Source organism: Nothoprocta perdicaria, unplaced genomic scaffold, assembly GCF_003342845.1.
Source record: "Nothoprocta perdicaria isolate Ctin4 unplaced genomic scaffold, notPer1 scaffold_135, whole genome shotgun sequence".
Classification (NCBI taxonomy): Eukaryota; Metazoa; Chordata; class Aves; order Tinamiformes; family Tinamidae; genus Nothoprocta; species Nothoprocta perdicaria.
Window position 1 is genome coordinate 179,826 of NW_020454483.1, and position 25,704 is coordinate 205,529.

At 35.3% G+C, this 25,704-nt stretch overlaps 1 long non-coding RNA gene across 1 annotated transcript; it reads left to right on the forward strand.

Annotated features, from left to right (window-relative positions):
* On the forward strand, window positions 1–25,464 carry LOC112942847. The gene is made up of 3 exons (XR_003248462.1): window positions 1–19; window positions 24,950–24,977; window positions 25,437–25,464. It is a non-coding gene; the product is annotated as an uncharacterized LOC112942847 (long non-coding RNA).
* Window positions 25,465–25,704: the final 240 nt, after the last annotated feature.

The window sequence follows — 25,704 nt, forward strand, 5'->3', positions numbered from 1 at the left end:
CAGGCGTAATTTATTCAAGGTAACACTAACATAATTGCAAATTGAGCTGAGGTCTATGGCCTAGACCAGTGCCTTGTTTGATAGGCCATATATATCTGTGGTACAGTGTGTTAAAGCTCTGTTTGTTTTGTAAGTGTATTTRGTTACTTTAGTATTCTATAACCATTAAAAGGTTCCTGGAGACTGCACTAGTATTTTGCCTTCTACCATCATGCTTCTTTGTAAAGTGCTATAAATGGACTGAGCCACTATATCTGAGGAACATTTCTGAGATATATAGGACAACTCCATACCTTCTTCAGTTCTTTTAGCATACTCACAGCAAGATTAATCCAATGTAAATCCAATGGGAATGAACTGATTTTAGAGAGTATGCTGGGAGGCAAAAAGTTAGCAAGGTACTCTACTCAGTCCTCACCTGACCTCTCAGAGGTTAGGTGAAGAGGAGGATGAATGCATGGAAGTAGTGTCAGAAGAGCCAAAGAGGTAGAATTCCTGCAGAGGAACTTGGTAACTGGAAGMGCAGTGCCGGAAGCCCAGATCAACACTTGCACCCTTTTGATATTTCCCTTTGAATACCTCCTCGGTCTTTTCTCAGCACTGGGGAAATGGGACATAGAGGTAGGGCCACTTTTCTCATCTCACATTATTCTAATGTGTAAAGGTGAGAAGTTAGTGCAACGTCTGTAAATATCTGAAAAGCAGGCAATGAAGATAAGGAGGAACTATGATTTTTTTTAGGTTTAGTAATGCTTATATATTTTATTTCTTTCAAATGTTGAGGAGATTAGACTTTTTTAATTACAAGTCACTGACTCTCCTAGTACTTAGGTAGCTTCAGCACTATCTGCATTCTCCTAGAACCTGAACTGGAAGCATCCCAACTTGGTTGAGAATCAGAACAGGATGGGGCTATGCTGTTTGAAATGCTGATTTAATATTGTCATGGACTGAAATGTGACCTGTAGACCGAGCTCAGGTACTGAATTACAGCTGCCATATAGTTTATGCCATACTGATTTGGTGCTTTCTATCTTTGCTGGAAATTGTAGATAAGAATGAGTTGCTTTTCAGCAGTATGGAACTACTTAATATAAAAACCAATCCACTAGTTAACAGGTAAGACCAGATAGACGCATGTTAAGGTTTAATTCTCCATGATGCAATAACATTTCCAGGCCATTTCCTAAAAATCATGTAGGAGTAGATCTGTAAAGTTCCTCTAGTTACAGTTGAGATTTTTGGGGGCAAGTCGGAATTCTGCTAAGTGTTAAGGTTTCTTGTAAGATGCATTCAGCAACTATTGTCTTCATTTATATACTTTGCTTAGCCTATTATAGTCATCTGTGAAGGGAGGTGTTTCTCGAAAACACCTAATTTAGATTCAATATCCTATAGCCTCAGCAAAAAGTAGGACAGTGTAAAGTGAGGAATCCAAATATAAGCTCTTTTTCTTTTAACTGGATCCAGCATTTTAGTTCTGACCTATCGTACCTGTGAGAGTATAAAAGTATCTGCTGGGAGTAGTTATTTTATCTTCCATTTTGTAATTGTTCCTGTGCCGTGAATGGCGTTTGCATTCACCAAAATGGGGCTAGGAACTGGTCCCTCAGGTTCCAGAATGCCTTCAACAGCACAACATAGGTTTGCTTGTTCTTCTGCTTCAGATATTTCTGTCTTTCATACAGAGATGAGCAGGAAGGATTAAGAGCGTGCCTGAATGTTGTTGAAGTAAGTACATTGAGTTTTGGGCTATGAGAATTTTGTGTGCGTATGAACACAGAATAGCTAATCTGACTACAATAACCTTGTCAATAAAGGCTTAAGTTGGCATACCTTTATATGCCTTCAGGATATGGCAATATATAAATCATATTCTGAAGAATAGGTATATCGTTGTAAATCTAGAATTGAGAATCCTTGTGCTTATATCATTAAAACAGGAGGGTTTTTTTGGTTTGGGGGTTTTTGTTTTGTTTTGTTTTGTTTTAACTTCACAGATGAACATGGAAGATAAATATATTTAAAACTGAGTTATCCTGTTACTTTGATGGTGAGCCATATACATAACTTTTCTACTTCCTATGACAGAACTTGCTTATACTTGCAGTAGCACTTCTGATGATTTCCACTTTGTATATCATGTCATGCTGCTTTAAAGGAAAGAAGATATGCAGCTAAGAATGCAGAGACCTGCCTGTTCAAGATTGGATTAGAAATTAATTGCGTTCTGCTAGTAATGATATGCTAATAATCACATATCAACTGATTCAATATTGTGATAGTTTTCTTACCAAAAAAAAAAAAAAAATCCTCAATATATACCATGAAAATGGAAACTTCTGTTAAGACTGGAGAAAGGGAGATGATCGTGTTTTATAGCAATGAGTAACGGAGTCTCCAACAGTCTGATCATCCTGACTTTTCAGCAGGGTTAGTATGTTAGCAGCTTTCCAGGATTTAAAAGGACAAAAATATTTATTCCATATTTATTTAAGGTTATCACTCAGAAGGTTGTGTTAGAATAATTTTAGAGGGTAAAGGAAACTGAATCATTTGGAAGTTTCATTGGATACATGAGATATGCAAAACAGGCAGATGAAGTGAATTATTTAAGAGAAACTTCAGCATTGCATTTCTGGAATGTAATTAATTCTTTGAAGGTCTCTGTACAAAGGAAAAACAATAACCAATCTCTGCTGCCAGGAATTCACCATTTAAATTCATTCAGTTCAATATACATCAGATATATCCCAAGATGGCTGGAAACTTCGATCTACTAACTAAACAATTATCTGGCTCTATATTGTGCTGTAAGCATATAGAGTGGAGACAGTAGCCTTTTTCCTATTGGATGGGATTTATGTAAATTCAGTTCCAATATGCAGAGGCTTATAGTTTAGGTCTTTAATAAATGTGTGGATAGGTCAAGGACCACATCCTCTTTTGAACAGGCAAAAGTATGATGCAGAAAACTGGACTTAGATTCATTTAATGACTCTAAATCTGTGGTGCTAAAGAGAAATTTGCACGATACTTGATAGAGGATAAGAATCTATTCAATTAATTGCTTGGAAATGGGAGATAAAATGGTTATAAAAAGTAATTGTAAGCAGGCAATGAAGGTGTAGGTTTTGATGTTTGGGCCTTGAGTGCTTAATGTTTGGGCCTTGGAACTCTGAGTCCATAAAGTAGAGTGCATTCGGACTGTCAAAGAGGAAAAATTAYCTCTTTGCTAATTTTATGAGGTCCTTAGGTACCATAATAGGCGACCTGGTTTGTTAGCATGAAGRCCCACTAAATTTGTTAGGATATTGCTGCTATACAGACATAAATAATAATGATTAGTAGTTAAGCTAAACTAAGGAAACTAAATCTAGAACATCTTTTTATGTTTTCTTCTAAGTTCTTACACTTTCCTCCCATTGTTCCTTGTGGCTTTTCCACATATTTCTCTGGAGTCTTCTATTGACTAGAAAGAAACACTAACGAGCTGCATTTTAGCTAGCACAAAAAGAGCAGCTGTAGAAATCAACTGTCTAAGACTTAAAACAGATGAGTCATTTACAGGTCAAATAAGGTCAAATACAGGTCAAATTTTTTTCCAATATTCCCAAATTACTGGGAAATTATATTAATTGGGAATTATTTTTCCTAATATATTCCCAAATATTGTCAGACACCTTCCCCCACTCACAAAACCATTGGTTTATTGTAACCTGCCATCCTTTGCATTTGTGAGTTTCATAATTAGCCTACAAGAGATTTCAAGCATTAACATGGGAATTGTCGTGTTGTATTCTTAATTGGGGAAAAATTCCATGCTCTTGGTAAGGTGCCACATCTGTTCCAGAATAAGAGCTTTGRGAAATGCACAAAGAAGAATTGTTTAGAGCTATTTCTGATCTTTCTGGACAGAAAGAGTGGGAAAAGAGAACATGAACTGAAAATGCAGTGAGAAAGGAATTTTTGTATGTGATTTATGCTTTACTGGCATGGAAGGCTTTTAAACCCTATGCTCAAGTATAAAAGGAGTGTTAGTGTCAGAAGACAGGAAATTCTAGTAGGCACATCAGTGCAGCTGTCTTTTCAATAAGCAAATTCAATTATCGCTCTTTCATTCTATATAAGATAGAAGAGCAATATTAATTTGTAGGGAAAGAAATTCCTTGCTCTGAACTAGAAATATTATAAATGAGGTTTAGGAGAAAGAAAGAAGGATAAGTTAGAAATATTGCATRTGATGCAAAAGGTATTATTAATTGTGTAGTGTATTGATTATAAAAACAACCATGTACTTCCTGGATTTTAAAGACTGATGATCTTCAGAGCTCCATATAATAGAATAACCAGGCCTAATGTTGCTTTTTAAACTGTGCTGGCTAATATTTTAGCAACTCAAAATATTGGTCTTTCCTTTTGGACAAGCCGCCAGTGTCACAAAATAAAGTCACTCAGAGATAACTGTTAAAAAAAAAAAAAAAAAAAAAAAAGGTTAGTATTTCTGATGACAGCTCAGTATTGCTCAATATTGTCATGCATAATGTACCTCTTTTCTTTTTTGGATGCAGACCTTTAAGTTTGGGGCTTACCTTGGGTTTGGGGTTTTCTTTTCTCATGTTTATTGAAAAGAGATCTTTTATATATGTATATCTGTCTGAAGAAAGTGCTGTTCAGTTAAGAGCTCTATGAAACAGACTATGTATGCTGTTAGATGTTATAGGGGCAAACATGAAACAGCCAGAAATATGCAATCTGGTAATCTTGAGGAGCAATGGAAAATGTTAGAAAGAGTGAAATGRGAGTAGATAGTTTAAGTACCAGAAGAGTTTCTTACCTACTTCTTGCCTTGGAGCATTTATTTAAATATCTCTCAGTTTCATGCAAGGGACAGATTCTCAACAGACCTTTCTTATTCAAGAGCAGCTCCACTGGAGACAATAGAGAGAATTACATGATCATGAAATTGGCATAAAAATCATCAGAAGAAGATTCATTAGCTCTAATTAGGGAGTGCAGTGTGATCTTATTTCATTCTACTGTACACAGACTATAAGGCTATTATTCCATGTGACAGACGTTTGTTTTCTGGCACTCAATTTGCACATAGAATTAATGGAAACATATCCAAGAACTGATATTGCTAATGTACATCATTAGCATAGTACTTTCTCTCCCTGACTTCTGCTCTAAAGAGAATTCGAGAAGAGAGAAAACATTTCAGACTCAGTGGAAAAATGGTATTTATTATCTTCTATAKTGAACCATTTTGGCTCAGAGATTGTCAAAAATAGAGGTTATTATCTGTTTTTCATGGTAGTGAAAACAATTTTCAATTGATTGAGCATTTCTATCAGGGTATAGCATTAGCTTCTTCGGAAAGAGGGAATATTTTGTAGACAGATTTTTGCCTGTCTTTAAACGTTTCACCAGCTGACTAACCCCTGAGGTTTAATAGCTGGTAGACATCTGTAGGCAAAAGCAAGAGAAACGAGTTCAGTGARGAACTGTATCATGCTTCCAACATGTGGCAAAATGAGTGCCTCTTCACCATCTGTTATTTGTGTGAGGATTTTATTATGTAAATGACCGTACACACTGCATTGCAAACAAAGGAAAATGATTTCCCTTACAGTATGTTGCGACTGCCAGGCTTCTGTGTCAGCCCTGAAACAAATAATAGAAACATTAAAAAAAGAAAAAAAAAAAAAAAAAAAAGCGTCAGACATTTGGGTTCTTGGGTTCTTCTGCTTGTTCTCTGCAAAGCAGAACACATATCATTAGGAAGGATTTGTTTCTTGCAGCTTGTTACAGCTTATAAAAATAAGTAGGAAAACAATAAAGAGATAAAACAGCTATGTTCAAAGTTATATCTATCTATCTATCTATATCTATCTAAGCAGATCCTCTGTTTATTCTGCTTCATGACATGAACAGTGTCACATATGAAGAAATAGTAGCAAATTACGGACAGTTTTAAGGCTTTAAGCAGACTGAAGAGACAATCCTGCAAAAGTACAAGGAGTCCTAAAACTCTCTGGTCTTCCTGCGAGCCAAAAACATGGGACTGGGCCCTTAAATCATCTGCAGCAAATAAGAAACAAAAGAAATGTTTCAGTGGGATGAGATTGGAAACACAAGATGATAATCTGCCCGGTTTGAAATTTTCCAATAAATTACCAATTTAAATTGAAATGTAATTATCTTAACTGGCATATTTTTGGCAGCTGTGATGAAAAAAAAAAAAAAAGAAGGCTATGCTACACTGGATCAAGTAGAAGCCCAGAGGAGTTCTAACACTGGCCCTTAATCAAAGCCTGCAAAGACACAAAGGCTTAGAGCTAATCTATGCCAAGCCATGTTGGACAGCATGGCATTGCCTAGAGCATCCTTCTGGTGGCATTTAATGCACCTGGTGCCCTAGCAGTAGAAATTATATTCAAGGCTGTAAATTCTCTGTTTTCTTCTACCCATCTACACACCAAGAGTGGCTGCTCCAATAGTGACATAATATTTCATGGGACAGAAAGAAGCACTGCTATTTTTATTTTATTAATTTATTCCGTGTGTGGCACCCAAATTGTTATCTATATGAGCATACTTCATTATGTATTTCATGTGGTTTAATATAATTAAACTATTATTGCATTCATTGATTTATCTTAAATCTTAATTTGATAATTGGAAAAGTTGTACATGGAGGATTAGTTGTTATTTCAACTAAAATTAAATAGAAATAATTGAAGTCAATGCCAGACTTGACCGATCTGATAATTAAAGGGTAGTTGGTTACTTACTGCATTGTTTGTATGATTTCCAATACTGACAGATACTGACACTTGGATTTGTCAACTCTTCCTGATTTAATTATGATTAAGTGTTGAACTTTGCAGATAGTCAATTGCTGGCGCTACTATATTGATTAGGCTTTTTTATTAATGCCTGAAATTTTGTTGTTGCAGCAGGTACATATATTGTGATATAACGACTAATAGCAAGAAAGATTGGCCTTGAAACTATATGGCAAACTAGTTGTAGCAAGTATTTTTTTTCCAATTTGTCTTTTTTTTTTTTTTTTTTTTTTTTTTTTTTTTTTTTTTTTTTTTTTTTTTTTTTTTCCTTTTTTTTTTTTTTTTTTAGGGATACTTTTAATGTGTGTTTTATTGTTAAAAGGCAAACCCTGCTATTTTTTAAAAGGTAGCAGCAAAATTCTAGTATCATTCTTACACCAGTATGCGTAAGGGGTAAAAATGGGACTGGAGTATATCTGGCTCTTTCTGATTTTTTTATGTCCTTAAATTTATGTTTTGCTATACTCTGTAATTTCTATAGAGAACTTTTGTTCTGTTTGTTCACAGAATTAGAAATCAGTGGTACTCACAATGTATGTCCTTGTGTTGAGCGTTTTTTTAAGTCTGAAACTGTGAAAAAATTTATTTCCATCTTTGCGTACATCAGATACAGATAAAAATACATGAAGCATATTGATGAATATTACTGTGTCATTTTTTTTTTTTCTTGCTATGGTGCATGTCTCCTGACCAAAAAATTCAGGCATTCTGTGAAACTAGACTTTTGTATTGATGGCCATCAAAGCATAGTGCACAGCCTATCAGATGTTTGTGATGTGAAATGGTCCTGAAAGTTGAGAAGCCCTTCCCTCCGCCTTTTTAAATCCAATGCACACTTCACACACAAAGACTTAAACAGCCAACAAAACATCCTCCTGTTTTTCTATGAACAGTGATGTTTTTATAATTATGAAGGGTAAAGCTTCTAATTTTCTCCCATTTGCTACCACTTGAAGTTCACTATTTTTTCCACAGTGAGCTGTGCAGATGTAGAATTCATTCTTACAGCACAAAGCTGAATTCAACTGCAACTGCAGTGTTCCTGYTGTTTTTCCATTATATAGTGTTTGATACATCATATGTATGCTAATATGTGATATTCATAATTATTTTATATTCTAAAGTTTAGAAGGGGTATTTTCAAGCAGGAATGCCAATGTTCTTCATTTTTTTTTTAAGATACAACACATTATATGCATCTATAATTAAGTGTTAAGGAGTCCATGGTAATTAAAATTTTTTTTTTTTTTTTTTTTTTGGCTACCGATTTGTATATCTAAACCAATGATGAGAAGTTGCATTAAAACAAACATTCCCTATATATGAAGTCTTTGTAATCTTAGAGCTCTGGAAATGACATTATAAATATCTCACCTTATTTTTTGGAGAGTCATTTTTATTCCCTTTCTGAAAGTGCTTAGGTATAAAGGAAGGGAAGCCTACTCACACAAGGCTTACTGAAGAGGCAATGGAAAACTTGGGAGAAAAATCAGTCATTCTACCTGTGGTCAGAATCATAGGACTTTACCTTATGGAGGGTCATGAAATGCAGGTCAGCTGAAAGAATTCACAGCCTTCTGTGGTCTTTGGTCAAGCCATGAGGGAGTCTTAGGAGGTGTTCAAGATATTGGCCAGTCCTCTAACCTAGGGTTATTGAACAGTCACAGAAGAAAATATTCCAGTCCTAGTGTTTCGACCCCAGGGAAACTAAGAAATGAAGTCAGATTTAGTCGTTATTTAGTTATGCCAGTTACACATGCAAAACACGAAGAAAGAGAGAGAGAGAGAGAGAGAGAGAGAAAGACAGAGAGAGAGAGAGAGAGAGAGAGAGAGAGAAATGGCATCTGTAAGGATCAAGAATTGTCAGTGCTGAGTTTGATTCCATGATGCTAGTTAAAGTTATCACAATGTTAATTTCTTATGGCTATTCTGAAGCAAAATAGTCTTTCCTAGTAGTGTCAAAATGATAGTCTACATATTTTTGTAATGTGTAATTACCCACTTAGGAAATTCAGCTTTCCATAGAGTTGTTGGAATGGAAGGAAGAGAAAGCRAGTAATTTCATTTACTTGCTTCTTTGCCCTTATTTGCAGCAGCAATTTTGCCACCTAATCAGGCTATCCCCACTTCTACAAAACTAACACACATGCCTAGATACCTCCTCCAACAAATAAATTGTATTACCTGAATGTTGCAAAGCTTTAAAATTACATTAGATAATGAAAGAGACTTTCTTGAGCTGGTGTATATATATAAAATCACAGTGCTGAGGAATACAAAACACTGTTGATAAACAGATGATCATTTTCTGCCTTTTTTCCAGCTGATTTGTAACACTGGCTAAGAATAGGCAACAGCTTTAACCTATGGTAAGTGTATACAGGAAAGGGAAACAGCGGATTTTATCAGGCTGGAATAAACCAGAGAACCAACGTCTGGGTTTCTGGAGATCTGGTGATATATCTGAGATCTGATAAAGAACTGACAGGCATTTGTGACAGTAAAAGTAGTTCCTTATGTGAATAATGGCAGAAAATTATGTCTACATACAGTGAAGTCTTGCAGCTGAAGATACCTAGGATACAAGAGTGAATCTGGAAGGAAAAAAAAAAAAAGATTGTTCAAAATTAAGATATTATTGATTTAAAGTCTGACTTCAAATTGTGTTTATATATATATATAAAGGAAAAAATAACTTACATAAATGAATGTGCACCCACAGATATAGATATATACATATGTGGGTTTTCATTGCTCCACTTAATGAATGCACATAAGAAATCTTCATCTCTTTTTGGCATGTTTTGAGATGGTCAGGGATGTAATATGGTGTGTACATTTGAAAAAATCACAGTCTACGCCAATAGGAAGCACTGAGAACATGGAAACTCACCTTTTTGAATGCTGGATGCAATACCTCTATTTCCGTTCTTGGAAGAGAACAGGGATGAGCTTGCACAAGCCAAGGAATGAGTGAGAAGAAAGCAGCCTTACAAACATTTCTGCAAATGAGGTGTTTAGGAAGAMGAAATGGAAAGTAGACAAGCAAGATCTCATTGTATATCTGTTTATCATACAAATCCAAACCTTTTTTTTTTTCTCACTGTGATCTACAAAACAGAGGATCATAACTGGTGTTGCATTCTCTTTTTCGAGTTAAATTCAAGGGTAAAAGAACTTCTTTTCTATGATATGAATCATGGTTGATTTAATGGGAGGGAGCTAATCTGGTATTTTTACCTCTCTCCTTGTAATGCATTTATGTTCCTGTTTGAAATATTTCTGTAGCAAAATATGATAGCTGTATCACTTCATTTTAGCTATTTCATGACAGTTTCTACAGCTARAGAACATCATGGTAGTTTAACAGAGATTTCCAATTAGAAGACGATAAAGCAGACCCCATACTTATCTTCGGCTTATGTTAGCTGAGTTATTACTAGCAAGTTACTAATAAGTAGTATTTTAAAATAAAATACTAGATCCAAGATTTTAATGAATTAAAATGCTTCTGACAAGTCTATGCCTGGAATTTTATGTCTTGCAGTATGTCTATTTACAATGAGGTATCTAGAATCCCTAGACATATTTCTTACTTTTTTATTACCTTCTACAACATCTCAAAGAAGATATTTTCCTTCTACAACAACTCTGAACAAAATATGCAGAAAAATCTGCATTTCCTGTGAATTCAAGTTGAGTCATGCCTCATCTAAACTCTGATGCATGTCTTCTTGACACAGTTGACTTGATTTACAAGCGCTTCATTTCTTAGGGCAACTAAGATTCTTATTTTGTTMCTCTGATTATGTTATCCGCTGGAGTTCCTCTGCAGAGTTTCAGTTCTGTTCTCTTAGTGTTCATCCTGGTGTACAGCCTGTGGTGCAGCCATGTCATTGCCCATGTCCCCAGGTGTGTCTTTCAATCCTTGCTTGGCTACTCTGTTCTAACACTTTCCCTAGCTTATGTTTTATTTTGGAAGAGCTTGTTTTCCTTTTATTCTTTTATTACCAGTGCACAACCTCCAATGCCCCTAGCAGCTCTCAGGGTGACTTGAATAGACAGAGCACAGTGGGCTGGATATCTGAGACATAGTATTCCTTGCAAAGGCCAGTAGCTTTGAGAAGTCAGTTTATCTTTGAGTGTCCCATTCCCCCCTCACACACACATCTCTTGTAGTGCAGGTAGAGCTAGTCCCCTTTTCTGAGCAAAATGCCATCAGATTCTAAAGAGCTATACAAATATCAAGCAGTATTGGTAACAGAAAAAGAAAAAAGCTTTCATCATGAGAGCAAAGAGGACCTAAAGGTTTCATAAATTAAATGCCAATTACTCCCTGAGGTGACTGAGCAAGGGCTCTTCCATTGTAATCAGTCCTGTGAATGTGAAGCAAATGTGAAGGCAGAACAGGACCTTGACTGTCTGTATCTGGACTTTGTCAGGCCATTTGTTTGTGACCAGAATCATATCATTACTCTGGTTTTCAATAAAAGGATGTTCACTGAGGCATCACATTGATATTTTTGAAGTATGTTCCACATTTCCAAAGGAACAAATTTGTCAGCAGAAAATTGAAATGTCTAGCTGTTTTGGTATGCTACTGAGATTTCACATCACACTCTTGTACAAATGCATTCATTTTTCACCTGCTGGATTTAGCAGGAATGGTTTCCACACATAAACATAAGCAAGTTAACAGAAGATGATCTGACCAAACCATGTTCCTTCCTCCTGGCAATTGAAAAACCCTGAACAAACAAAACAAGATTGTGCCAGCTTGTTTTCATTATTCAGAGATCTGCTCAGATCTCCAAGTAATATGATGCTGGCAATATATCTGTGGGATTTTGACAAGGGGAAGCTTCGTTTTGCTGGGGCCTGGATTGACTACTGCTTGAATTAGCTTAGTGGGAAGATATCTTGCCTGGTTGTATGGAAACTTGCTCTTTTTTGGAAAACCTTGTCGGACTTTCATCTTTGAGTACAATCTGGGGCATCCTTTAAACACCCTTGTAGGTATTTAAAATCCCTCAATAAGATGTGGCCTTTAACAATGACATTTGGAAGTTCCATTGAATATGTTCACAAAATCTGCTGATATTTAGTTGTCTGAGGAAGGATCCTGTTCTAGCTGACATGTATGCTCACAGCACTGAGAGATGAAAAGCTTTTAGGAAAACCAGAAGGCTCAGCAGATGGACCTTTTGGGCATTGAGTCCGGTGTGATTTGTTAATGTGACTCAGAAAGCAGTTACTAGAGACAGGTAGTTACTTTGTGATATGATTGTTCTTCTGGGACCTGTGGTTTGGTTTGGTTCACCGCGTTTGAGCCCTCTGGGTCCCAACTGAGAGTCTTATTGGACTAACTGGTGTATTTTCTGTAGCACTGCTCAGTGTAAAGAGCAAAACTTGAACAAAAAGGAAAAGAAATCTTTTGTTAGAGTATTTTAACTCTCTGATTAAAATCTCTTGAAGTGTTTGTCACAAACATTAAAAAAAAAATCCATTTGTCTACTATAGCAGCTTTTGGACATGGAAAGAGGAAAGAGGACGAAAGGGAAAGGGGACCACATCCAATGGAGAAGTTTCTGTTTGCAAAAACTATCTCATACGGTTTGGCATCTAGCTCATAACACAGTATTGCCAACCTGAAAGTTCATTTTAGGTTTATAGCAAGTTGCAGGAAAAATACGAATTTAATAATGTGCAGAAACTTGGTATTGTATTTTGCCATCTATTTCAATAGCAATAATAATATACAGACTGAGAATTTATTGCAGAATGMCATAAATTACTTGAGTTTGAAAATATGTTTCCATTTGAAGCTCACTTTTTATGTTTTTCATTCAAAGTTAAGAAAATAAGAGTTTGTTGGTTGCAAAAATACTATGTAAGGGCTGGTTATGGGTTCATACTTCTCTATTAAGTTCTGATTGAAAAAATTTAGCATTAAAAAAATTTAACACTGAGAGTGACAGAGCCCTGGCACAGGCTGCCCAGAGAGGTTGTGGAATCTCCTTCTTTGGAGGTCTTTAAAACCCGCTTGGATGCCACCCTGTGCCCCGTGCTCTGGGTGACCCTGCATGTGCAGGGGGGTCGGACTAGATGACCTCTGAGGTCCTAACTATGCTCAGTTTTAAAGGCCAAAATCTTTATAAGAGAMACATTTTGTGAAATTGGGTTTGAGCCTGGGTCTAGCACTCCTGTCTAAAGATTAATTTAATGCGCATTTTCAGAGCTGCAAAGTTGTTTTTTTTCTTTTCTTAATAACTATCAACCTTGCTGTGATAAGCTGATATCAAAGATCTGTCTACATCTAAAGTTTTCATCTTCACTCCAAACAAAGAATTTATCTTTTTGGTAATATACCTCAATAATAAATTTTTCAGTGGATATATTTTTTTTCTGTTGCTGAAGTAGTTTTCAAAAGGTAATCACCTCTTTAAAAGCCTGCTTTCTTCTTTTAGATATTTGCAGACTTTAGAGAAGGTTTTTTGTTCTTTGGTCTCACACCATACAAGCAGGGTGAAAAATCTTATTTATGACAAATTGTATGTCTTCTATTACTGTATAAAGATACCTCTGTATTCTATTACTGTATAAAGATACCATCTTAGCATGCATCTGAGCAGTTCTGGTACTTTATTTTGCAACACACTGGATATGAGATATATAGCAAAATAACATAAGATTTTTTCTTCAGAGAACTTGTAATCTTGAAGAAGCTTGCTGTGGATGGATTTTAACTACTTCATTCCAAAAATTAATGCTGCCCTCTGGGGAAAATTATTTTAGAAAAAGCATTGACTTTGCATTTCTTTACCTCTTGCCATTCTTTCTTTGATGTTTCTGATTCTTGTTCAGTACTTTCTCTCCTCATTTAGCAAAATTACTAATTTATGGTCCACTGATGCACAATATKTCTTTGATCTTAAGAGCTGCTGCTTCTTTGTCCATAAGAAAGATGAGATTTGAAAATGTGCAGGATTTTCCGAAGGCAGGACAAGAGTGATAATCATGTCTCAGTGCAAAACTTTTAAAAGAGTAAGAGAAGAAAAGTTGGTCTAGAGAAAAGTAGGATAAGACTATCACTTTGTTTGTGAGCAATATAGTTTGATATATGTATGTATACACATTTCTACATAGTKTTAGTTCAAAATAATTTTTAGATCTGTCTTATACTCAGCTTTTTTTGGTTATCCCAGACTCTCACCATATATGAAATAGTGTGTTTTTTTGATTTATTTGGATTTTATTTTGCCGATCACCTTGCCTCCTTCTTTTTGTCAAATTTTGTCTGCTTGCTGTGTTATACTATATACAGCATGGAAAGCTTCCGGCTTATTCTGATCAGAAAAAAAAAAAAGTGAATAGAAAAATCTGTATCTGGAGGGCCAAAGAGGAAACCTCAGTTTACATTTCTTCTTCCTGGATAGAAAGTACTAGCAAAGAAGGACAAGCTTATTTCCACAATTACAGCAACTCAAGTTAATAAAAAAAAAATCTGGAAGGACTACCACTCTATATTTTTTWACCTTGAGTTCTTTGTTCAGTAATGGTTTAATGACCTTCTTTAGCAAGAGAGTATAAAATGTTTTTAACAGCACAAATGTTTGGCTTAACCAAAGTGTGCTGAGATATCTGTACACATTCAATACTGCTTACATAGATTTGCCATATTTATCTATATGGAGATTACACTGGCCTTCCTGTTGTACAGACTTACTTTACTAAAAATGTAGTGCCAAGGTTGATACTTTGAATTCACATTGAAGTCAGAAAAGGCAGAGGATAGAGGGCATTAAAGTTCTGCAAAATAATTTCTTAATTCTTAATTTCTCTTAATTTCTCTTAATTTCTCTTTGCCGACGCACGCTGAACTGCAATGTTGTAGTAGCTGCATTGATGCCACTAGGGCTACAGTCCTGCCAGAAAGTGAAGCACATATATATAGCACATATATATATTTATAAAGTGAAGCAAGTATATATATTTATAGCTGCAGCACTTCAGGTAGTATATAACGTATACGGTTTCGCATAGTTGAAATGATCAAATTGCTGGAAGCCCAAATGGCTAATTGATCGATTAGCATTATTTAGTCTCTTAGAAGGATGATTATATCAGAAGGAAACTCTAAAAAAAAGAATATATTTTAAAAGTACTAATTTTWAGGAACCTAGGGAAAGAAAAGTAAAGTAATATTTATCTGGTTTCCTGAAATGTTGTCTGGTAGAGAAAACTGAGATAAATTTGTAGAAACTGTGTTGAGTATTATTTTAGTGGTAAATGTACCACCAACACTGATGTAGGTCAGTGTTTTTTTAGCAACATTCTGGAAAAAAAAAATCTTATGCATGTCATTTTTTGCTTTGAATTTGTGCAGGCTGGTTCTGCAGCTTAATAAGTAGCAATAATATTGCTATGTTAGTATTTCATAAAAAAATATTGTTCCAGGTATATTGTGTGAATTGTAATAGCTCAAGTATTATAAAACGCTGTAATCAAGAGCACATGTTTTGGTTTTTTTTTCACGCACTAACTTTTTTTCATGCATATGGAACAATTCAGATTGCTGTGCTTTTACAGCATTCACGGCTGTGCATATGATTTCMGCATGTAAAGCACTAAAACTATTTATTTATGATGGTTAACTTCTACCAGATCAGTAATGTCAGGGTGGTATGTACGGCATAATATCTTTGGACTTCCTGAGGCCTTAGCTGGCAGAGTTGTCAAATTAAATGGGGATATTTTATAAATCTATCTTTAATAAATACATATGTCTGTCATGCTTTCCTGCTCAGTTTTATAAATCAGACTATATTTAGCTGTCAGATATTCTCAACCCAGTTGTTCTAATCTGTCAACAAGAAATTATAGTATCTAGGCTCACATCCTTCTCTGAAAATATTTATTTATTCCAGTGACATGTCAAGGACACACATTTTCCATCCCCCCATCAGCAGCGAAACTATTAACAGCTGGCTCAAGTCCCTGCCAGGAGGGCATTGTCAATACACAGGAAGAATTTATAATGGAGAAGCACCTCAGCCAAGCAAAACAAAGGATACTGGATAATATTTTTAAATAGAATTCTTACTAAATGTCAAGTATAGAGCTCTAGTAGCTCCAGTCAGAATAGCCAGAGTTGTTTTTTTGCCTTTTCCCCTTTTCCTCCTTTTCCTTTTTCCCTATAAATTGGCTAAATTCTCAAATATATGAGGAATGACAGACCCAGCTTTAGTTTGAGCTTTCTATCTCTTATATTCTTGTTAGAATGATCTTCAGCAATATTTTGCCTAAAGTGTTTGTCCTTGCAGTGTCCTATAAGATGAGGAAATGTAATTTTATTTTTGTGGTAGCAAAACTGAGTGAAACTTGATTTTTGCCAACTGTCAAAATAAAGATAGCAAAGTTAGTAAATAAAATAGTTGGATTTCACTTGGATATATCGTGAGCAACTATCTAGGCGTTTTTGGACCTTTTATGCTGGTTATATTGAAAGAATTGTTAACAAATTAGAAGAACAGCTGTTGAATAATTAGGCAGAGTATGTTCATTATGGATCAAATATACATGAATACAACAATCCTCATTGTGCTTGCAGGAGTTTCTGTAGAAATTTGCTATACTTTGACTTGATCACTGTGGCCATAATTCTGCTTTCTCAAAGGGATTTCTCTTTAAATGAATAGCTTTCAGAAGGAGGATGATATCAATAATAATGTCTGTTACCTCCATGCCAGAAATTAGTGGAATTTTGGTGAATATGTTTGTTTACTTGTTTTTTTTKTTGTTGTTGTTTTTGTTTTTGTTTTTACCTAAAAGCTCTAGGCTAATTCAAGCATTCAATTTAAAGCAGAAATTGATGAACAGAAGTCCTATGGATTGTGTTGTGCTGTGATGGATGTTCACAGCGATCCCTTCCGCCCTTGAGATCTGTGTGTATCTGAACTGTCTGCAGAGGACCCATGGAGTTTTGAAAATAACTAATTAAATAACTGTGGTGGTGGTAGGTCACTGCATAACAGGACTGCAGAGGCAAAGCTGGTGTTTTGCTAGTGAAAGAGAAAGCAACAACAACTTCAATCTCTCAAGCCAAAGGCATAATTTAAGTAAAACTTATAAGTGACTGGTTAGGGAAGAAAACCTTGGATTGCCATCCAGGGAAAGCTAGATCAGAAAGCAGAAAGAGAACGCAACACCAATTAAGTTTGGACAGATGCCTTGTTTGAAAAGGAGCAGACAAGATGCTGCAATAGTTCTTGTTTGTATGTATGGTAGGAAAAAGATATAATAACTTAAATTGGATAGGTCTAATACTATTTAATCTGCTGAGATGTGCTCTTTCTTTACAGTTAAAAAAAAATCAAAAAGTGGCCTGAAGAAGACTCCTATGTACATCCTTCATGAAGTAAAGAGAAAACAACTCACTTGGGGAATTCTACTCTTTTCTTTAGAGTAAAAATATTCCTCCTCTGATTTTAAAAGGTCTGATTCTTTTCTGTTATATATTCATGACTTCATGATTTGCACTCTTGAACTTGTTTCAAAATGTTTCATATGAGTATTTTTCCCAAATAAACTCATGCTGGCATACTTTTATGAAATTAACCAGATGATTGGATTTCGGTAATAAAGTTGCAGTAAATTCACCTTTAACCATCAGTGGAATAGAGTGCAGTTTTTAAATGCACATTGTGAATTAATCATAAGCTTGTTTCTCTGAACAAAAGCTTTATTTGCAAGAATTTATTGTGAAAGAAGTTGCATCATACATAATGAGGGGTTATAAAAGCCCTGAATGATTTCAAGTTACTAACCCCACATTAAGGCAGTTGGAAATCTGTGTCTGGCACAGCTACAGAGTAGCTGATCTAAGTACAGAGGGCCTGATCTAAAATGTATTGAAGTCAATGACTTTTTCTCCATTGCATGCAGTGGACATAAGGCTGTTCAGTTTCAGAGAATGAAAAAAAAAGATCATGGAACAAACATGCACAAAGAAATACAACTCGTTCCTCAGATACACGTATTTGCTTCCTGATGTTTTGAATAAGACACATATGTGCAGTGCAAGGTGAGCAATTTGAATAATCCAATTTTTTGAAGAGAATTATTCATTTTTACAGAAAAATCAATATTCAATAATGGGCGCTGATCAACAGAGTGACTGAATTTGATTGAGCATGATGATTAGTGTCAGATCTCAAAGATTAGTCTGAAGAAAAAATTTCAGCTGATATTGAAGAAAGAACATCAACTTTTCACATTCATGTTTGAGGGAGAATGATTTTTTAAAATCATTTTCTATATGAGGGTCAGAACTGTTGCCTTTCTGTAAACTGTCATCCGCAAAGGAAATGTACTTATCAGTTCACTGATCTTCCACTGCTGGTTAATGAAGTATCAGAAAGCTGCTCTTTCATTTGTCACTTTGCAGGAATTACAGTTGTCCAAATGGTTATTTAAAACATGCCTGTCTTGAACCATGATTTTCTTATATATTTGCATTGTAAAAATAATGTTGCATATTTTTCTAGATAATGAACTATATTACATGTTACTTAAAATACCATAAGACTATTTCTAAGCATGCACCAAGGTAGTTTTTCTACTGGACCATTCAAAGTCCCCTCTGGACACTCCCATTTTGTTTTAGTGCCTTTGGGACAGCAGTAACTTCTTTTGATAACTGGTCACTCTATCTCCCTTGTGGTATGGATCCCTTCTCACATTATCTCACATGCTTGATGGCTTTAGATGTTGTCATCTAGTATGGCAAATATCTCCTCAGTGGAAGACTCAAATGAACTTTAGTAAGTTTTGTGGAGGTGTCCTTGTTGAGGTTTGGACAAAACTTAATAAAACTTATTTGGTTGCCTCAAGTCTTATCTCAGTCTTAACTGGAACACAATGTTTAAACAGTCAAGAGATGCGTCATATTTCCTTTTCCCAGAAAATGATTTTTTAGTGAATATTGAAAGCTGAGCAGCAATTTCAGGCTATTTAATGCTAATTACAAAAAATAAAATAAAATAAAATAAAATAAAATAAAATAAAATAAAATAAAATAAAATAAAATAAAATAAAATAAAATAAAATAAAATAAAATAAAATAAAAAGAGGGGGAAAAGAAAGCAGGAGAGAACACTAAATTTGGAATAAAGGTGAAAAATAAGTTATGTAGATTTTGTTTTAGTCTTGTATTACTTTATAGCACTTGAACAACCACACAGTATCTTCTTCTTTTACAGTGATTCTAACAAACTGGAAGGACTTTCTTTTTGTAATTCTTCTAGATGGCGCTGGAGAAGACTAGCCATTTTTGTGCTTCATTTCCTGATCGTGTAAACACTTATGGATTTTGGTTAGCTTTAAATGAAAAGGCTTACTGACACTCAAAGGGACTACTCAGAGGCTTAAATTTAAGCAGATATGTAAGTGTTTGTGGAACTAAGGCTTTTATATTTATTGACTGACAGGTTTACTGCTCTATGGGGAGTATTTCACAAAAATATGTGCTTGCAATGACTTTTTTTTTTTTTCTTTTTGGAAAGATCACTCGTCAGTTTAGCCCCTAACACAGCTCCCAAAAACTATTTTTTGGGGGGGAAGACATGATAGTTGGAGGAAGACAACTGTCTGTAGTACCTTGTAGTACCTTGTGGTACCAACTGTAGTACCTTGTAGTATCAACTGTAGTACCTAGTGGTTCGACAAGTAGTAGTACCACAAAAGGGGGACTTTGGGCAGGGCTATATGCAGCTGTGATGTGAAGAAGGGCTCCTAGGACAGAGTAGATGATTCCTTGTGCTGTCACTTGTATGTACTGCATATGTGGCTGATGAGTCAGTGTTACTGGGAGAACTGCAACTCCCCCTGAGAAATATACTCTTGTCTGTACTAAGGAGAGGAGTGCTGACATAGCTTTGAAAGGACCGGATGGAAGTACAAGAATCAGATAGAGGAAATGATGCTGATGTCTGAATTATTTCATAGGAGTCTTTTTTTAAGGGGAGTTTTAGGTCTGTGACAACTACCCTGGCTATATGCTTTAATAGTAGCTATAGAAATGGTGTTTCTTCTCTGGCTAGCCTCCAGTCTGATTTGGGAAGGGACCATATCAGTCCAGCTTTCTGTAAAAAGCTAGTTTTTCTTGATGATACTTCACTCCAGTTTTAACACAGATTTTGCTTATATGATCTGTAGAAGAAAATCAAATTTCTACATAGGATTCCCCAAATCTTGGATTCCCCAAACACTTCCCCTCATTAATTAATATCTTAAAGGATTATGCATGACCATTGCATCTTCAAAACCTGGCTGGATGCCGCCCTGTGCCCCGTGCTCTGGGTGTCCCTGCTGGAGCAGGGGGCTGGACTAGATGATCTCTAGAGGTCCCTTCCAAACTTAACCATTCTGTGATTCTGTGGTTATGAAGGCTTCAAGAGTTTTAATGCTATAAATGACGTGCTTAAAAAAATCCTGGAATTGATTTAGCTTGCCTGTGCAACCCCCTGTTATTAGTATTTCACTATTAGTCCACAATGTACTATTGATGTAGTTTATGAATCTGTTGAATTCTATTTTTAAACTTCTTCCAAGCAAGTACAACTTTGTGTAAGGAATCAATCATTAAAATGCATGAAGATTTAAAAAGTCCTCGTTTGTGGAATAATGTGTTTTATTTCTGTATTTTTGATGAAAGTCTATTAAATCACATGGTATATGAGAAAAAGTGTGCTAAATAGAATTTTTTTATGATCTGCTGTTTGGTTTTCTGCTGTGCATATTTGTTTTAAATTGTACATTCACCTTGTAAAATTCATTTTTTACTAACTACATTATACTACCATTATAAATGCTCTAGTTAAAATTACACCTTTTTATTGTAATATCTCTGCTAATACAACAATGTTAAGAACTCAACCTTTCCTTTATAAATATAAATCTCTATTTTCAAGAACTTAAAATCCACAATAAATATTCTTTCCAGACCCTCCTTTGGCCTATAATATCTCATCTAAATAATAAAAGAGAAGGTCTTTGTTATGGAATTTGTTTAGAAATTTTTTAAATCAGCGCAAGTAGAAATAGTTACTTGTTAGTTTTCTTAGAATTTGAGAAGCTGGAAGAAGCTGGAGGAAGATACCTGGCTGAATAGTGCTTCCTATAGTGAAGAGTTGTTCCTCTATGCCCAGCCTGAGGGGCAAGAGTGAGTTTGGATATTTTTATTAGTTTGATTTGGGTTCTTGTTTATTTATTTTTTTTTAAACATTGAGTTTTCAGTGTGCTTTTGGGAAGTCATTTCATTATTATAATCCAAAATCATTTTGGGTGCCCTATCAGTTGCCCTGGGAACTTGATAAGTACTTCTGGTAAAAACTGCTCTCATCATCTTCTCAAATATTTGAGTCCAAGAGAGTTTTTAGAACATAAGTGTGTGATGTCCTTTCCATTGCTTACCTGGTGTAGATTAAGATGGGAGAGTCTTGACAACAAACTAGTAGGAAAGTAAAGCCTGCAGCAAGACTTTCATGTTCAGACATTTCCTATTTTGCCATGTTCCTCTGGCTACAACGAGTGCTTAAATTTAAATGTCTTTCTGAAGATAGAGCTATTTCAAATTTTGTTCTGTAGACACTGCTGATTAGAAACCTCTGGCATGGTGTTTCAGAAACAAGTAGTTTTAGAAATACTTGAGGTCGCTATTTCATGATTATCTTAAACTTCTGGGAAAAGTAAAGTACACACAGGCTAGTGTTGTTAGTTCTGGACTGGACAAGCTCCCAGTTTGCACCACAGGGTGGCCCACAGAAGCGCTCCCTAGATCATCAGAAAGGTCATACTGCCCCCCTCACTATCAACTCTGTCTTGGTTTGACTTACAAGCAACAGTGAAGGGCAGTTGGAGATACCTGAATGACTTCTTGAAGGTCTTGAAGACCTTCCAGAGAATGATCGTCATCTATTCTGGAGTGCTGGGAAGGATTTTCCGAGACTTTTGCTGCCATGCCTTATCTGTGGGCAAACAGTTGTGCCATTTCTGTGGGCAAACTCTAAATGGATCTTCCAGGTGGCCTCTATCATTAGGCCTGTATTGACCATTAAGAATTAGCTTAAACTAGGTTCAGTGAAGATGTAATGCCAGTCATCCTGTCTGCATTTAAAAGCACTGAACCCAGCCTTGGTTGGCCAAAAATCTGGATATGTGTCCAGATGAGTAGGAAAGCACAGAGTACTTGACCACTTGGAACCAGAAAGTGCCTGAGCTGAGAGAAGACCAAAAGCCTTAGACTGAAAACCATGTTAAAAGTAGGAGGATTCATGGTCTTTGAGGATGATTTGCAAGACTTAGCACTTGTGAACAGGTTCTGCAAGTACTTCACACTGCTAGAAAGAGTGTGGAGGACTTCTGTGGCTGGTAAAAGAAAAGAATTTGCTCTAGAGGGAAGTATTTTATTACACTCACAGTTTTATTTTGAAGAGCTTCAGAGATTATAAGATAAACAATAATATGAAACAAGAAAAGTCTCTTGACCTAACAATAAGCAGTGACAGTTCGAGAGCTCAGAGGCCTCCTTTCTCTCTGTGTCTGCAGGTCCGGTCTCACAAGTTTTTCACATTTCACATTTCTCAACTGCTGCTTACGATCTCAGTATTTCTACTGCACTTGTAATGCTTTGTATGCTTCTGACATTGTCATTTTGTTCAAAGTTAAGTTTTGTTTAATATTAAAAAAAATGCCCAGAAGAGTTTCATCAAGGCTAAATCACTTCTGTATTTCAATCTGTACTGGTCAATGCACCTTTAAGATCAGTCCAGCCTGCATGGAATTGTGTTACATAGGGTTATTATATGGAGCTTACCATGGAGTGAGCGAGACAGGGAGGTATTCATGAGACTATGCTGTTTAAGCCATTTCTTCCCTTAAAGAAATCAAACCAAAGTATTCCCACAAGTAATGAATGCAGCTATGCTGCTTTGACTTCAGAAAAAGACCACCTCTGTTAAGCAGCGATATAGCTTTTTAATTCTGGTCCCTTGGGAGACCCCCTAATGGCAGATTTTCCTCTGTTTCCTATGGTAGAAGCACGAAATTATGAAATATTTTGATTATATATAATGTATATGTATGAAAATGTGATATATGATAAAGTGATGTATAGAAAAAAAAAAAAAAACCCATACAGATGCATACTGGATTTATCAAAAAAGAGGTAATGTAGAAGATTTTCATAAGCATATAGAAGAAAAAATAAGCAAATTAAGAGAAAGAAATATTGAAATGGATTGAAATGCTTCTGAAAATGTATAGAAGCTTTTATAGCATATTGAATCACTTTTCTGATAAATTCTTGGAAAATATGCAAAAAATGTTATGGTACATAAAACAGTATGTATTTTTTCTTATTCTTCATTTTTAAAACATGTTAGAATCCCATTTCATGCAAATTAAATCTAATTCATGCTATCTATTCACGTTATTGAAATTCAGTTGATTTTATAATGATTCAGAAAATGTGCATAAATACGGTTTTGGAGTTTTATAAATATGTGTGAAATGAGTGATACTTAATCTTAACTCTTGTGTGCAGGGAAATTCCTACTTGAAATATATCCACAGAATACCCACAGGATCATGCATCTATACACGTCATGGTTATGAGAAGCATTTTTAGAAAACATATCCATACTTCTTTGCTATTATAAGAAGCTCAATGGAAAACTGCTGACAATTACTTTGTATTGAGCTACTACTAAGCTAGGTGTCTGATCAAGGAAAATAAGTTTTAAAGTCCCTTTTTAAAATGATTACTTAACATTTCTGTTTTATTTTCACATAAATTAAGAAATGAGCTTTTTCTGTTGACAGATCTGTATGATTTTTCTCTACAGTGTTATGGGTTGGAAATTCTTCTGAGAATGATTTTTGGCATTCTCTTTTGTCCTGTATTTACTAGCAGTACATTAGTATTTCCTTTGACACTATAAATTCTAGGAATGTTTTCAATGCTGGCATTTTGCTTTGCACTGCATTATGAAATTACATGTTAAAATGTCAGGGAATTTCTTTCTGCTGTGCTTGATATTTTCTTTTTTCTGTACTTTTCTTCTTTTTATTTTTTTAACAAGAAATACTTCTCTATGATGAATAGGAAACTATTGGCAACTTTTCAGAGCCTGAGGGGCACATCTCATTTCATACTCATTTACATAAATTTATTCATGTCTTTGTGTTTAACTCTCTTAGATTGTGACAGTTAGAATAGTAAAATATGCTAGCAAACAAAACAGTTAAGTTTGGCTCTATGTTTTCCCTATTTGTTTCTCCTTTTTTTTTTTCTTTCTTTATATCTCCAATGTTCCTCCTTTCATGTTAAGGCATGCCTCCTTCCTGCATCAAGAACATGCAACTTCAAAGAGCTCCTTATATGAAAGAAACTGTCTCAGTTTAGAAATTTGGCCTCACAGTTACCTGATATGAGCATATGAATGACATTATTTGCAAGACTTCATGTTTAAACAAAACTCCTTATGTCTGTTTTCAGCACTTTGTAAAGATATATTTCCTTTGGTCCATATATATTTCCATTGGTCATTTTTCAGGCAGCTTCCTGAGAAATGTTAAAATTACCTTTTTAGGACCCTTCGTTTCTCATCTTGTAGAGTTTAATACAGAAATTTGTTTCATTCCAGGATGAAACCTTTCCTGCAGCCTGACAGTGCTGCTGAGAATGTAGAAATGCAGACTGGAAAGGGATGCTCTGGAGGGGTGCCCACAAAGCCTGACTTTGCCTAGAAAAGTCAGTCTTCCTAGATTAGCACTATCCCCAGGAGAGGAAGAGTGACAGACTTTTCTGGGTACTGGGTACAGCTCCAGTGTTCAAATCCACAGTTATCCTTTGGAAGACCCAACTGTCTATGCTCTCTGCATAAGGAAGTCCCAAATCTTTGTGAATCTCCCTTCGTCATGCTTTAAGAGGAGGACATCAAAGGTCCCCAAAATATATTAAAAGCAAGATGATTTCAATAGTGTAGATATCTTATAGAAATGGTCTTACAGACATTTTTTTTCTGCTTCTTCTGCAGGTGAAGCATAATTGCTACTATCAAAAAGGTGGGTTTTTTTCCTATTTCACCAGAAGTTACACAAAATTATATTCCACCTTTATGTTCCATACTAAGAAATAGCTAAAGGAATTTAACCATGATGTGTCACCATGTGATCACCTGATGAGATGGTCAGAAGAGTTTTACAATCATAAATAAATTCTCAAATTTGTTGGATATGCACAGCAGCTTTAAAAGTCTAGACGGTTAGAGGAATAAGTACATAAATACACACCTGAGTAGAAAATATTCTAAGTATCTGTATTAAAAATAGATATAAAAAAAGAAGATATATTTCTTCCAAATTTTATTTAAAGACATCTTCCATTGATTTCTTTATAGTCATATATTTGATATGGAAGAATTATTAAGTTCTCCATTTAGCCATGTTTTGACAATTTAAATAATTTGTCTTCAGCTTATGTATCTAACTCACTAATAATTATCGTCTTGAACCTTGTTTCAGGTATCCTAAAAATAAAGGGCTGAAAATGTAGAGCTACCACCCAATGCTTCTGACTCTGAGGAATATAAGATGGGTAAACACAAAATCCAAAGATTTTATTTCATCATTTTTTCATGCAAAATAGAAAGTGTGCTCTGTAGCTGTGAGATCTTGTGCAATTTTTAGTTGCACTGTGCATTCAGCCTGTCAGAACCATCAAATCTAGTGTTTCTATTCAAAAACTTGTCTCTCATTGACAGTGATCACCCAGGCTGTTAAGAAACCTGCA